This window comes from Pongo abelii, chromosome 20, assembly GCF_028885655.2.
Source record: "Pongo abelii isolate AG06213 chromosome 20, NHGRI_mPonAbe1-v2.0_pri, whole genome shotgun sequence".
In the NCBI taxonomy this organism is placed as follows: Eukaryota; Metazoa; Chordata; class Mammalia; order Primates; family Hominidae; genus Pongo; species Pongo abelii.
The window spans coordinates 59,238,400-59,254,989 of NC_072005.2; the positions used below are offsets into that span (position 1 = coordinate 59,238,400).

At 44.0% G+C, this 16,590-nt stretch overlaps 3 pseudogenes; 1 reads left to right on the forward strand and 2 right to left on the reverse strand.

The window, feature by feature from the left end:
• LOC112130205 (putative zinc finger protein 137) lies at positions 1-1,767 on the reverse strand (annotated as a pseudogene).
• The window catches only part of LOC112130173 (putative protein ZNF321), a 19,314-nt pseudogene continuing 2,724 nt past the window's right edge, over positions 1-16,590 (reverse strand).
• LOC100456861 (actin-related protein 2/3 complex subunit 1A-like) overlaps positions 12,869-16,590 on the forward strand; it is a 17,560-nt pseudogene continuing 13,838 nt past the window's right edge.

Sequence of the window (16,590 nt, forward strand, 5' to 3'; positions counted from 1 at the left end):
TTATAACAGATTTGTACCAATTTATTTGGGTGCAAAAACTTTGAAAATCATGCACAATTTTCTCATAATACATATTTTTCCATGAACTCCTTGAAGACCCCTTGTACCAGAAAACTATATTAAAAAGGATATAAAAAGGATTGTAGATATTCAAGTGCCACTTATTTCTGAGATGTATGTAGATGACATGATCTTCTGTGTAGAATATCATAAAGAGTCGCTGGGCATGGTGGCTTATGCCTGCAATCCCAGCACTACGAAAGACCAAGTCGGGTAGATCACCTGAGGTCGGGAGTTCGAGACCAGCCTGACCAACAAAAAAATCCCGTCTCTCCTACAAATACAAAATTAGCCACGCATACTGGCACCTGCCTGTAATCGCAGCTACTCAGGAGGCTGAGGCAGAAGAATTGCTAGAACCCAAGAGGCAGGGTTGTGGTGAGCCGACATTACACCATTGTACTCCAGCCTAGGCAACAGAGATGGGTCTCAAAAAAAAAAAAAAAGAAAAAAGGAAATCACAAAGAGTCAACCAAAATACTACAGAAACTAATAGAGACATTCAGTGTATTTGTAGAATACAATATGAGCACCAAAAATTTGTTGAATTTTCATACATTAACAGTAAACAATTTTATAAGAAAACACTTCCATTTTCTAAAGAACTTAAAGAAATACTTAGGAATAAAAGTAAAAAGACGAGAAGTTTCACCTTAAAATCTACAAACATTGATCAAAATGATTAAAAACATATAAATAGAGATACAACACATATTGATAGATTGGAAAACTTATTATTGTTAAATGATTATATAACCCAATGTGATTTAGATTCAACAAAACACCCATGAAAATCCCTACCAGTTTTTTTAAAGAAACAAAAAACAGGCTGGGAAAAGTGGCTCACCTCTGTTGGCCAGGGTGCTCTCAAACTCCTGACCTCAAGTGATCTACCCGTCTTAGCCCCGCAAAGTGCTGCGATTACAGGCATGAGCAACCCCACACAGCCCAGTCCTCTTAACATAAACACTTTAATGTCAATTAATGCTTGATCTCAATGTTAAGTCAATTTAAACTCAAGTCAACACTGAACTGACCCTAATCTCAATTAATGCTTGATGGTTTGCTATACTCATTACATTTGGAACAATTATCTCAAAAATGAATTTTCCGATGTTCTGCAAGGAATGACCTCAAACTGAAGACCTTGTCATACTTATGACATTTGTAACATTTCTGTTCAGTACCGATTCTTTGATGTCTAATGAGGTGTGAACATGAAGTAAAGGCTTTGCCACAGTCATCACAATTGTGAGGTTACTCTCCTGTATGAATTCCCCTATGTTTTGCATAGGATGAAGCTTGACCGAAGACCTTGCCTCAATCATGACATTTGTAAGGTTTCTCTCCAGTATGAGTGTGTCAATGAACTGCAATGTATGAACGATGTCTGAAAAATTTGCCACATTTATTACGCTTGTAAGCTCTCTCTTCATTATGGATTCTCCAGTGATTTGCAATGGTTGTAGCATTACTGAAGACTGTATGACAATCATTACATTAATAAAGTTTCCCTACACCATGGATTGCTTGATGGTGAATAAGTGTTCATAGCCCACTAAAGGCTTTGCCACACAGATTACACTTGCAAGGTTTCTCTCCAATGTGAATTCTAGTATGTTGTGCCAGGTGTGAATCATGCCCAAAAGCCTCATCACAAACCTTACATTTGTATGGTTTCTCTCCAGTATGAATTCTCCTATGTCTTTCAAGGTGTTATTTGGGACTGAAAACCTTGTCACCAGCCTGACCCACATGGAAAAACCCCCATCTCTACTAAAAATACAAAATTAGCCAGGCTTGGTGGTGCATGCCTATAATCCAGCTACTTGGGAAGGCTGAGGCAGGAGAATTGCTTGAACCTGGGAGGCGGAAGGTGCAGTGAGCTGAGATCACACCATTGCACTGCAGCCTGGGCAACAAGAGCAAAACTCCATCTCAAAAAAAAAAAAAAAAAGAGCTATAATTAGAGGGTTTGCCACTCTCATTATATTAGAAAGATTTTTCTCTCATGTGTACTTCCTGTTTCTGTGTGAACAATTAAGAATGGAGGAAATTATTCCCATACTTATTAGAAATATGGGTTTGGGGTCTGCAAGAAATTCTTTGGGATGTGTGAAATCAAGGAAGCATCATTGACAGACTTCTCAATTTGATTAGCAATTTTCTCTTCAGTCTGAAATATGTGCAGTTCAGGCAGATGCGAATGAAAGCTTATTCCAAGCTGATCTTTTTTTTTTTTTTTTTTAGACGGAATCTTGCTCTGTTGCCCAGGCTGGAGTGCAGTGGCTCCATCTTGGCTCACTGCAAGCTCTGCCTCCCAGGTTCATGCCATTATCCTGCCTCAGCTTCCCAAGTAGCTGGGACTACAGGCACCTGCCACCACGACCAGCTAATTTTTTTGTATTTTTTTTTAGTAGACACGGGGTTTCACCATGTTAGCCAGGATAATCTTGATCTTCTGACCTCGTGATCTGCCCACCTCAGTCTCCCAAAGTGCTGGGATTACAGGCCTGAGCCACTGTGCCTGGCCCCAAGCTGATCTTTAATAGGTTTGTTTCCAGTGTGCCTTTGATCATATTGGTCTGTACTACCAGTCAACTCTTTGATTTTTGTCATGGGTGCTTCATGGCCATTTCTTTCATCTTCTTTTCACTGAAACTCAAAGTCATGAATATATTTCTCAATTTCCTGGAAGCAAAAATCTCCACTGTGAGGACTTTCATGTCTTTCCAATGTCTCTGTGTGGAACATTTCTGTATTGCCTTGCTCTGTGGATGAGAACTTCTTCATCATACATTTGGAAGAGATATCTACAAAATATAAACACCAATAAGTTTCCAATTAAGTACAGATGCTAAATCATACTAAAATGTGTATATGACACAAAAAACAATACTTACTTTAATCTTCCCAAACATGATCATCAAAGTTTAGGAACACAAAAGGAGTAAGAATCTTTAATAAATACAAGGTGGTTACATGCACTTCAAATCATTTCTACAGAAGCCTATTTCCAATATCATGACAAAACACTGACAGGGCACAAACATGTGTAATCCTAAAGTAAGGAGTATTTTTCCATTATGACCCTAAAGTGTATCATAGTTTGCAAAAAACATATCATTATAACATCAATGAAGAGAAAAATACATATTCTTCATATTTACTGTATACAAATAAATGCTAAAAACCCACACAATATACTATATTGGTAAATAATGCACAACAAGCTCTTGTAAGGATAACCAAAATCAATGGAAATTCTTTATTGTCAAACAATCATGGCACTGAGAAGATAAGAAAAGATTACAAAACTTAGCCAGGTGTGGTGGCAGGCGCCTGTAGTCTCAGCTACTCAGGAGGCTGAGGCACAAGAATCACTTGTGCCTGAGAGGCAGAGGTTGCAGTGAGCCGAGATCGCACCACTGCACTTCAGCCTGGGTGACAAAGTGAGACTCCATCTCAAAAAAAAAAGTTAATAAAATATTTTTCTGAATAACTATCATAAAATTACTCATATCCATGCAGAAAAGGCATGTTGTGACTTTTTTTTTTTTTTTGAGACTCGCTGTGTCGTCCAGGCTGGAGTGCAGTGGCGCAACCTCGGCTCACTGCAAGCTCAGCCTCCCAGGTTCACGCCATTCTCCTGCCTCAGCCTCCTGAGTAGCTGGGACTACAGGCACCCACCACCATGCCCGGCTAATTTTTTTTGTATTTTTAGTAGAGATGGGGTCAGGAAATCGAGACCATCCTGGCTAACACGGTGAAACCCCATCTCTACTAGAAATATAAAAATTAGCTGGGGGTGGTGGTGAGCACCTGTAGTCACAGCTACTCAGAAGCTGGGACACGAGAATCGTTTGAGCCCAGGAGGCGGAGGCTATGGTTAGAAAGATCGCACCACTGCACTGTAGCCTGAGCGACAGAGTGAGACTCTGTCATAAAAAAAAAAAAAAAGTAAATAAGAAGGGAGTCAAAGCATGTCTACAGAAAAAAAAGTAATAAACACAAACAGTAGAAATGAGAAATGAAGAACAAAAAAAAACACCTACAAGAAATACAAATAATATGTAACAAAAACACAACAGTAAGGTCTTCTCCATCAGTAATTATTAAAATGTAAATATTTAACTCTGCACTCAGGAGGCAAAGACTGGCTGAATCAACAGGAACCAACTACATGTTGTCCACAGAAGACTCATATTAGCCCTAAGGACACACATACGCTAAAATGTAAAAAATAAAAACCAATAATTAGGTATGGGGGTTGGGGCCTGTAATCCCAGCTGCTTGGGAGGCCAAAGAGGACCTCTTGAGCCCAGGAGATCAAGACCAAATTCAACAACACAGCATAAAACTGAAAAATAACCTGGAGAAAGCAGGGAAGGATAGTCTGCTGGTTTACCATTTTTATCCCTGGTACAGTAGCTCCTCTATTTGTGCCCCCTGGCATATAGTATAGGCTCCATAGCTACTGAGTCAGTGAATGAATGAGAATGACTGAGTGATACTAGTATGTCCTCTCTGGGGTCTCATGTGTGCCAGGGTCCTATTTGACCTTGGAATGGTCTTCATAGTGATGAGGGAGCTGAGCAGGAGCAGCTGAGCAGGACAGCCCAGAGTCCCTCACGCAGACCACTCTGCTTGCCCAACCAGTAAGAAGGACAAGTGTATGATCAGTCAGAAACACATCTGGCTGATCCAACGGGTCACTGCCTGACCTTGAGCAAACTTACATTGGCAATTAAAGACCCTAAACTCTGAAGAAAGAGGAGAGGCTTCCTTGCTGCCCAGACTCTCAATGAAGAAAAATTCCTGGGGTCTAAGACTTCTCACTTGGCAATGACATTGGCTTAAATATTCCCAGACTCAAATCCTTGGGTCTTAGTTGGGTCTTGGGATGGTGCAAACTGATAGAATTGCAGGCAATGAGAGTCAGAATAGAACAGCGGACAGGAAGGTGGACGACTTGAGGGAGGGGATCAAGGACAGGCAGAGAAACCACTCCCCTCCCTCAGACGCCCACCTGGGGAAGCACCAACTTTGTCATTCTAGAGAAGACAACGGGAAAGGGGGGAGTGTGCATAAGGTGGGTGATGGTGTGTGCTGGGTGGAGAGAAAAACCCCTTTTTCTAAATGTCACTCCAATAGCTCAGCCCATCTATTCTACTAACTGCTGAACACAAGGGCATCCTGTGAGGATAAATACGGCTTTTCCTTCCTCCAGTTCCTGAGTCTCCAGGCCATGACTAGGGCTGTAACCCTCAAAATCCCTTCCCAGGACCCAGCGTTCCCTCTTTGTGGGAAAAATATCTGTGCTCCACATTTAGATTATAGCTTATTTATTTATTAACTTATTTATTTATGTTGAGATGGAGTCTCACTAAGTTGCCAGGCTGAAATACAGTGGCACCATCTCAGCTCACTGCAACCTCCACCTCCTGAGTTCAAGCGATTCTCCTGCCTCAGCCTCTTGAGTAGCTGCGACTACAGGCGTGTGCTACCAAGCCCAGCTAATTTTTGCATTTTTTCAATACAGACGGGGTTTAACCATATTGGCCAGACTGGTCTTGATCTCTTGACCTCGTGATCTGCCCGCCTCGGCCTCCCAAAGTGCTGGGATTACAGGCATAAGCTACCACTCCCAGCCATCATTTTTCATCTTTTATTTTTATTTTTATTTGAGACAGAGTCTTGCACTGTCACCCGGGCTGGAGTGCAGTGATGCTATCTTGGCTCACTGAAACCTCCGTCTTCTGGGTTCATGTGATTCTCCTGCCTCAGCCTCCTGAGTAGCTGGGATTACAGGTGCACACCACCACACCCAGCTAATTTTTTTTAATATATATTTTTAGTAGAGACATGGTTTCACTATGTTGACCAGGCTGGTGTCAAAGTCCTGACTTCATGATCCACCTGCCTTAGCCTCTCAAAGTGCTGGGATTACAGGCGTGAGCCACCACGCCCAGCCCCACATTTACATTATAACATCTTGATCCTCGGCTCCCCAGCTGCCTTGTGACTCTGTGTGTATGTGTGTGTGCATGTTCAGGTGCTGTGACAGGCAAGGAAAAGCCAGTAGAGTGTCATCGCCACTGGTGTGGCAGGAGGAGGTGGCCCTCGGGTTGCAGTTCACTGTGCTGTTTGCACTCTGATCCTTGGAAGAATCTTCCCTGAAGTCATGGAGCCTCCAGCTCCTCCGGAACAGAACTAGTTGTGTAGGAGTGTGTCCTTCATGCTCCTCAGGTCCCTGACCTTCTCCCCACCCTTCCTGAAGGGAATCCGAACCCTGACTCTGAGCACATCACCTGCTGGTGGCAAAGCCCCTGCCCATCATGGCCAAACTGGGCCCTGGTGATGTGCAGAGCACGGAGACCCGGGAGGTAGAGTAAGGCAGGTGACACAGATGGCAAAAATGCAGATGCCTTGGCACTGCCTGAGGACACAGGGTCTGGTCTGTAGGGCTTTTCTGGCCTTAGTGAGGCCTTCCCCTTTTAATTTGACTGAAATAAATAGTTACAGAAAGTTCAGATCAATTAGAGTTGAAATTTCCAGAAGAAATATGGGACCATCCTCACATTTGCCCCAGACCCTCAGTCTTCCCTGAGGACACCTCAGCATCTGAACCACAACTCTAGAATAGGTGCTGCAGTTGTCCTGTGGCCAAGATGGGAACTGTGCATCCTCCAAAGAAGGGAGACACAAAACACTCAAAATAATCCATGCTGAAGGGCGTTTCTGCCCAGGCATGGTGGCTTACACCTGTAATCTTAGCACATTGGGAGGCCAAGGCAGGCAGATGACCTGAGGTCACAAGTTTGAGACCAGCCTGGCCAACATGGTGAAACCCGGTCTGTACTAAAAATACAGAAATTGGGTTGGGTGCGGTGGCTCATGCCTGTAATCCTAGCACTCTAGCACTCTAGCAGTCTGGAAGGCCAAGACGAGCAGATGACTCGAGGTCAGGAGTTCCAGACCACCCTGGCCAAAATGGTTAAACCCCATCTCTACTAAAAATACAAAAAGTAGCCAGGCTTGGTGGCTGTCTGTAATCCCAGCTACTTGGGAGGCTGATGCAGGAGAATCGCTTGAACCCAGGAGGTGGAGGTTGCAGTGAACCGAGATCGTGCCACTGCACTGCAGCCTGGATGACAGAGTGAGACTCAAAAATATGCCAGGGACTGACATGACCTGCTTTAGATTTAGCTGTGATATCCTCATACAGAGAAAGGCCTCGAAGATGGTCTTTGTGTCTAACTGAGTCTACACCTCTGTTTCTTAAATTCTTCTGCATTTTTTTTTATTTCTGGGGTACTGCATCCTATTTAAAATTCTAATTACAACTGGACACTCCTTTCTCACAGAAGAAAAGCCATACCTAGACACGCACTCTATTTTGCCAATCATTTCAGGGGCCAGGGTCACTCGGGTTGAGCTTTTCTGGTGTAACCCCTCATCTCCAAGTTGCAGGAAGGTTCACTGGGGCCACAACTAATGAGTCAAGTCACTGTCCTCTGGCTGAAGAGGGGGTGCAGAGGGAAGCTAGCCTCTGATGCCATAATTATAAAATGCACCACCCTTAGACACAGGAGTTTTGCAACTCTCATTCTCATCCGTATAATTTAAACAAATTTTAAATTTGTTACCTTATAAACAGAGGAAGCAACATGTCATCACTTCATCATCACATCCAATCAACTCACTGCTCATCTGCACCCAGGGTCCCTCTTTGTCTTCATTACTGTTTCCCTCCCTCATTCTGTACCTAGCTCTCATTCTCACCTTCTCTGGAATTAGAATTAGCCAGGTGTGGTGGCACCTGCCTGTCATCCTAGCTCCTTAGGAGGCTAATGTAGGTATCAGTTGAGCCCACAAACTTGAGGCTGCTGTAAGCCAGAATTGTTCCACTGCACTCCAGACTGGGCTCAGGAGTGACACCCTGTCTCTTAAAAGAAGAGTTCCAAGTCAGAGACATATTGAATCACTAGTATAGCTTCAAATGCATTACAAAATGAGACACAAAATATTTCCCCTAATTTGTCTCCATTTCCAGAATTTACCTGATACCAGTGCATACCTTAATGTATGACTTTCATATATAGATTCTCTGATCTGGTCCACAAAGTGCTAAACATGCATCCAGATGTGGCCCCTGAACAATCCCTGCTGCCCAACAGCACTGACACCATGGGGTCCACACCCCATCTCCATCCATGTCTGGTGTGAGCCCTTCCCAGGACCATGCCCAGTGGAGCCTCTTCCCAAACTCATGTCACTAGGTTATAGGAGATGGAATTTAAGTGAAGGTGACAGGGACTGAGAAAAGGCATAAGTGAATGCGAGCAAACGTGTGAGGCAGGATGCTTCAGATTCACAGAAGACTGGCTGCTACAATACCTGGCATTTCAGAAAGGAAAGAGACAGATTAATCCACCGAGGAATATCACTTCACCTGAGGAAGAGCCAGCCCTGGCTCCTTTTCTTTGCTCTTCTTGGTGTCTTCCTCACATAACATGAGTCTTTGGAAATCAATCCTGTATGTGAAAAAAAAAAATTAGAGATTTAATGTTTAGAAACCACTCACTCCTTTCCCGTGACAAAACACACACACAGGGGAGACCTCACCCGGTAGAAAGATGGTCCTCTGCTACCCACCACACCAGAGATCATGCCAAGATAACCAAGTCCCACAGGAAGACCTACAAGGGTAATTTTGACCCGTTTTCAGATCTTGCTCCCCTCCTGGAAAAGTCCACACACACACTGCAGCAGGACACAGATCTTCAGGGCACAGATCTGGCCCTAACCAAACTCCATGCAGAGCACAGCCCCCTCACCTCCCTGTGGATCACAGGCTGATCTCAGCTCTCAACATAGAGGAAACTGCCTTGATGTTCAATGCTGGAAACAGATGAGAATCACCTGCACCATTGTAAGAATTATTGAGGGTGGGTTTAATCCTATGATAATAGCAATCTCTGATAAAATAGCATAAAAGATGTATTTGCAAAATGCCTGAGAACCCTAATGTGAAGCCAGGGCTGAGCTCCACTCAGACGGCACCAGCCCAGCACAGCCCCACCTTCTGGCTCTACTCTCCTCTTGGGGACTTGTTCCCACCAGGATCCAGTGAACAGCGAGGGAGCAAGAAGAATCACACAGAACAGGCAACATGGACTAGAGGTGGGGGTGAAGGTGGGGCTGTCATGTCAAATCGGGGCTGTGGGAGATCACAAACATTTCCATAGAGAAAGTAATGTCAGAACAAAGACTTAGGGATGAAACGCTGCTTGTCACTTGTAGCTGAGGGGCCAGAGAGTCCTAGGCAGAGTGAAGGCACTGAGACAAAAGCAACCTCAGTCACAGAAAAAGGAAAGAGGTGTGCGTGGCTGGAGCAGAGGGAGTGAGGAGGACACAGGCAGGAGACAACATCAGAGAGGTCCTCGGGGTGCAGATCCCTAGGGATGAGGTCTTGAAACATTTTTCTCCCACACCTCAAAAGAATTTTGGAAATGATGTATTTTCTCACTCCTTTCATGTATACATGCAACTTTCTCTTTACATTATAAGTTACAACACTCACAAATAATGGAATTTATTTCCCATATTTAAAATACATGCTGTCAATTTCAGCTAAGCTCCCAGAAGTACACTGTCACCATCAGCTGAGACGTGAAGGACCACAAGGGAACGTGTTTGGGGGTTTAGGAAGTCACTTATGGACACATGAAGGTGGAGATGCCTGTTTGATGTCCCAGCAGAGAGCTGAGGAGACAACTGGACACAGAATTGTAGAGCTTGGGGTGAGGCCTGCAGGGGACATGGAGTCGTACAGGTGGGCTAAAGTGGTGAGATGATAAGGTTCAAGGTGATTTAATTCTAATCCCGTTTTTTCCATTCTTGTGCTTTTGTTTTTTACATTTTTGGAGGACTGGAATCCATTTAAAATTCAAATTACAACTAAGCACCTCCCTGTCCTACAGGAAAAGCCACACACTCCATTGTGCCCATCATTTCAGGGGTCAGTGTCACTCTGACTGGGCTTTTCTGGTCTTCTCCTTCACCTGTATATTACAGGTGGGCTCACTGAGGTTCACAGCGGGGGACGTTTCACCAAGTTATCCTGAGAAGCTCTGAGTTTTGTAAGGAGGAGTCGCTGATTTTCATGTGATGGCCAGGAAGGGTCAACAGGCTGTGTTTGTCATCTTCCTCTAGAAAATTCCAGGACTGGCCACGTGTGGTGGCTCACTCCTGTAATCCCAGCACTTTGGAAGGCTGAAGCAAGTGGATCAATTGAGCCCAGGAGTTTGAGACAAACTTGGCAACATGGTGAAACCCCATCTCTAACAAAAGTACAGAAAATTAGCCAGGCATGGTGGTGTGCCTCTGTGGTCCCAGCTATTTGGAAGGCTGACCGGGGGGGATCACTTGGGCCTTAGAGGCAGAGGTTGCAGTGAGCCAAGATCATGTCACTGCACTCAAGCATGGGTGACAGAGTGACACTCCATCTCAAAAAAAGGAAAAAAAAATCCAGGACCATCTTTTATATACCTGAGCAAAAGAAATGTCTCTTTCAACATCCAAGATTTTGATGGCACAAATCCTAAACACGTAATTATTTTCCCAGAAAAATGACAGTAATACGTTCAAAATAAACACAATTGTGAACACACAGCTCTAGGTGTTTAAAACACTGAAAGAGAGGCAGCTGTAGAAATGAGATCTGAGCAAATGTTTTCTTCATGAACACATGGGCTCTGCTGAAACAAGGTTCCAAGTCAATGAAGCCCATCCTTCAACATCTGCAAAGAATATTATGGACCAGAGGAACTTGAGGGGAATATTTACTTAGAAGCTCACAGTTCACCATTTTATCAGATGACATAAGGAAAGAAAGTGGAGTAACAGGCTACTTGAACTAAATTTTTATGTTAGCGTAAGAAAATAGGTCCTGGGGCCAGGCGCGGTGGCTAACACCTGAAATCCCAGCACTTTGGGAGGCCAGGGCGGGTGGATCACCTAAGGTCGGGAATTCGAGACCAGCCCGACCAATATGGAGAAACCCTGTCTCTACTAAAATTACAAAATTAGCTGGGCGTGGTGGTGCATGCCTGTAATCCCAACTACTCGGGAGGCTGAGGCAGGAGAACCGCTTGAAAACCAGAGGCAGAAGTTGCAGTGAGCCAACTTGCCATTTGCACTCCAGCCTGGGCAACAAGAGTGAAACTCCATCTCAAAAAAAAAAAAAGAAAGAAAGAAAATAGGTCCTTGACATCTTTATCAAATACACATTGAAACAACCTAAAATCATTTATCAGGTACTAGAAAATGTTTCCAGTATATGATACAGACTAGAAAGCATGCAGTCTTCAATGTAAACTGAACACAATAAATTTCATAGAGAAACTATATTAAAATAGTTAAAAATATATACATCTAATGAAATGTGGGGTCAAAGGAGAAAATTTTGAACACATAGTTAAAAAACAATGATGTGAGGCTGGGCGTGGTGGCTCACACCTGTAATCCCAGCACTTTGGGAGGCCAAGGTCAGCGAATCACAAGGTCAGGAGTTCGAGACCATCCTGGCCAATATAGTGAAACCCTGTCTCTACTAAAAATATAAAAATTAGCTGGGCGTGGTGGCAGGTGCCTGTAGTCCCAGCTACTTGGGAGGCTAACACAGGAGAATCACTTGAACCTGAGAGGCGGAGGTTGCAGTGAGCTGAGATCGTGCCATTGCACTCCAGCCTAGGCAACAGAGTGAGACTCCATCTCAAAAAAAAAAAAAAAGATATGAGCTCATAAAATTCTACCAAAGCTTTATTGAGAAGCAGTTATTTATTTTATTTTATTTTTTTAGATGGAGTCTTACTCTGTTGCCCAGGCTGCAGTGCAGTGGTGCAATCTCAGCTCACTGCAACCTCTGCCTTCTGGGTTCAAGTGATTCTCCTGCCTCACCCTCCTGAGTAGCTGGGATTACAGGTGCCAACCACCACACCCAGCTAACCTGTATTTTAGTTCAGATGAGGTTTCACCATGTTGGCTAGGCTGGTCTCAAACTGTTGCTGTTACATCGGGACTGAACGGAGGAGGATGAACACAGGAATGAAGACAAAGACAAAGGTAACTATTTGCAGGAAGGGACTGGGGGCTCCTTGCTTCTAGAGAACAACAGCCTGAGCTTCTACAGCCCTTCATATTTATTGGGTAAACAGAGAGGAAGGGGTAACTGTCAGTCAACTATTTAATTTAACACAGGCATATGTGATTGCTTTTTTTGTTCAACAGGCTCCAGATGTTTCTGTAGATAACTTCAAGGAACATGGCAGCTGGGATGTGACTGCCTTCGGCATTTCTTCTGGTGGCAGATTCAGTTGTCAGCTTGCCAACTGCTTTCATGAGAACAGTTTGCTGTTTGCTCATACAGCCTCCAGTGGTATACTGAGTTGGTCACGACCCTCATTCCTTCGGTGTCCAACATCTCCCCCTTTATGTTTTTGCATTAATTGAATAAAGGTAATTCCAGGCTGTGCAGCTTTCAATTGCCGGTTGGTGGTCCACCCAATCTTACAGACTATAAACAGAAAACAGAGACATAATAACATTGTTCCTATAATTCTAAGAGAGACATTAAGGTGATGTTTAACATAGGTCTAAGGATTGAGACTTTCTAAACCCTGCTGGAATTCTGTCAAAGCTTCTAAAGAGGGCTGAAACTCTTGAGTCTGCTTATTCAAGTCAAGAATTTTACGTTGTATTTCACTGATATCAAAAGTGACATTGGATATAAAAGCCTCCGAATATGGGCCTTTACAAGGTCCCATGGATATTCAATTTGGTTATATTCCAAATTGGCTACACAAATGTGAGTATGGTTAAAATGACAGCGCAATTGCTGTTGCCATTGTAAACTCTGTATTTGCTCCCCTAACCACAAAACAGTAGTCTTTAACATTGTCACCTCAGTTTGTAATTCAGTATTAATTTGATTTTGAAGCATCCATGCCTGGTCGGCTGTGCACATCCAATTTTCCATATATTGGGCTGTTTAAACAGAGCTGTGCAGTGCTACTGAGGACACCACAACAGAGGTTATTAGTGTGCCCAAGACTCTACGAACACGATGAGTGAGAAGGAGTTTTACCAAGTGTAAAGTGAGGGTGGCAACCCAAGGTTCGGACAGATTGACAGGGACCCATAATCCAGGAATGACATTTACCTTCTTAGAAAAACACAAACCATAAATTGAGTGGTAATACTCCTTACAAAGGTAACATTAAAACTGTGTTGAGTAACATTATTAGTATTGGAGAGTGTCCCAACCCAGATGCTGCCATTCATAAATAGGAGTGCTGCTTTCCATATCGACTCCTGAATTGGGCCCTTCTTTCCTTGATGCTGCCACTGAGGCAAAGGCGGGCTAAAGCTTGCTCTGTGCCAAGCAAGCTGCACGGCAGACTGGGATTGAATCCCAGTGTGATGTAGCGAAGAGATGTTGAAGGTCTGCCACCAGTGCCAGCGAAGTTTGTGCCATGAGGTCTGATTCTCATCTCTTCCATCTAACTGACCACAGGGTCCCCAGTCGCCAATGTCTCCCATTAACATAGACTGTTATCTAGCTAAAGGACCAAGACATTGGGTCCAAGGAAGGGGCGTGCAAAGGGAGCCCATTCTGTATAATCAATACAATTTGGGTGATGGGGCCAGGAGTGGTTGATGAGCACACCAGTTATATTAACAGAGCTAAGGCCTAATAAATACATAACTTTTCCATGATGACTCAACTATGCCTAGGGTTGGACCGCAAGACAACTGTGGTTGAGCGATGTATCTTTGGTGATGCATAAAGGGAGTCCCTCCAATGGGGCGGCATAATTGATGCTATTGCTGTGAGAGTTTAATTGTTCTAGATCAGGGGGAGTTAGGGGCCCTAGAGCCCACGCTCCCTGATCATGATATACCTCAGGAGGAATGTCACTCCAGACTACAGGTCACACTACCGGGGGATTAGGAACATATGCCCAGTATGTTTCGGCCTCTACACAGGGGAAACATACCTCACAGGACACTACTGCTAACATAGCCAAGCACACGGAGTCAAGGGTTTTTGCCTGACCCTGACGCTCCAGCATTTTCTCAGCTTCCTGCTTTGTTTTCTTGATCTGTCCCCATGTTATGGGGGTGGATGTCAGTGACTCCAGTCGGCCCTTGCTCCATCTTTGCATTCAAATTCAGCTGGCTCATGACTCCTACTGGAGGGACCAGGCCCATGGTTGGCCAACGTGGGTCCTGCCAGTCTCCCATTCCACGGTCACACACACCTGGAGGGCACCCACACGGCTTGTCCATCTCCTGTAAACACACAAGCATACCCTTGTCCCCACATCAGCAATTCCACCGGGCCTTTCCATTGTCCCTCATCTGGAGATTTCCATAACACCTTTGGATAAACTTGCCTCTTTTCCTCTAACACTTGCCAATGTCGTTCCGCTAGTCTTACCACCTATACTAGGAGTCAAAAAATTTAAAGTAAACAAGGCTAAATGTAATTTTATCTGAGGTGGTAGTTGGTCTCCTATTCCCCCTTTTTGTTTTTTCAACATACGTTGTACCGTTTGATGTGCCCATTCAATAAGGCCTTGCCCTCAAGGATTGTAAGGAATTCCTGTTTTATGGGTGACTGCCCATAACTGTAAAAAATTTTGAAAGGCATGACTAGCATAAGCAGGTTCATTGTCATTTTTCAATTGTTTAAGGACCCCCCATATGGGCAAATGACAACAATGTCACCAGGCATGACCAGCTATTTCCCCTGTTTGGCATGTGGCATGTAGCATATGGGAGTAGGAGTCTATAATCACATGGACATAGCTGAGTTTGCCAAAGGTGGCTATATGGGTAACATCCATCTGTCAGATTTCATCTGGAGCCAAACCTCATGGGGTGCATCCTTCTACAGGTGCAACACCAGGGACATACTGGCAAGTGGGGCAGGCTTGCACAGTAACTCGAGCTTGGTTGCAAGGCAGATGAAACATACAAGTAAGGGCAGAGTTGTTTTGGTGCAGTAATGCATGAGAAGCTTGGGCTTGTTGAAATATAGAACCCATCAGTTTATCTGCTCTGTCATTACCTAGAGATAGTAGTCCAGGGAGTTGTGTGTGAGAGTGAATATGAGAAATATGAAAAGGGGAAGCATGAGAGCAAATAGCTTATTGGAGTCTTAGAAACAAGTTAAGCAGTTCTTGTTCTAGGGTACTCTTAATAGCGGCAGTCTCAATGTGACTGGCTGCATTCACAACATAGGCTGAATCACAGACAATATTAATAGGAGATAAAGCTGGAAGCTCTAAAACCAGAATAACTGCGATTAATTCTGAACATTGAGCTGAAACTCCAGAGGTCTTTATTGTTTGAGTATGTTTAGGTCCAGTAACAGCTGCATGACATTTGGAAGAACCATCAGTAACATACGTCTGTCCACCTGAAATAGGCCTGTGATGAGTAATCACAGGGAAGATGAAAGGGTGAACTTTAGAAAATTGCAAGATTTTTTTTTTTTGATCGCTCTTGTCACCCAGGCTGGAGTGCAATGGCACGATCTTGGCTCATGGCCACCTCTGTCTCCCAGGTTCAAGCAATTCTCCTGCCTCAGCGTCCCAAGTAGCTGGGATTAAAGGTGCTCTCCACCACACCAGGCTAATTTTATTTTTAGTAGAGATGGGGTTTCACCATGTTTACCAGGCTGGTCTCAAACTCCTGACCTCAGGCGATCTGCCTGCCTCAGCCTCCCAAAGTGCTGGGATTACAGGTGTGAGCCACTGAGCCTGGCCTAAAATTGCAAGATTTTGTCTGATGGATAATGGTTATCTATTATTCCCACAAAATCTGCGAGAGTGACTTGCCAACGAGTCAACATCTCCCAAACTGCGGCCTGCTGTTGGGAATCCAAAGGAACAATAATTTTATCAGGGTCATATCCTGTAAGCATTCTTGATCTATGCCTGCCTATTGTCATAAGTTGTGTAATTAAAGAAATATAAACTTACAAAGTTTTCACTGTCTGATTGGATAATAAGAGCCGTTCTATTACCGTTATGGATTTCTCTATGAATTGGCCTAAAAATCCTGTTGGAGAATGAGGGGTAGGAAGAATAAAAAGAGCAAAGGCTTTCGTGATTGTAGCCGAAAGGCATGTCATGTTGAAGCATCTGCTCTACAAGCTGTAACTCAGTTTCTGCCTCTTTAGAAAGTTGCTGAGGGGAATCTAATGAAGAATCTCCTTGGAGGGTTTGATAAAGGTGTGTGAGTTGATAAGTAGCAATACCTAGCATCGTGCACAGCCAATTAATATCCCCTAATAATTGTTGGAAACCATTCAGATGGAGACTTGCTCTGCCACCCAGGCTGCAGTGCAGTGGCACAATTTTGGCTCACTGCAACTTCTACCTCCTAGGATCAAGTGATTCTCATGCCTCAGCCTCCCAAGTAACTGGAACTACAGATGCACGCCACCACGCCTGG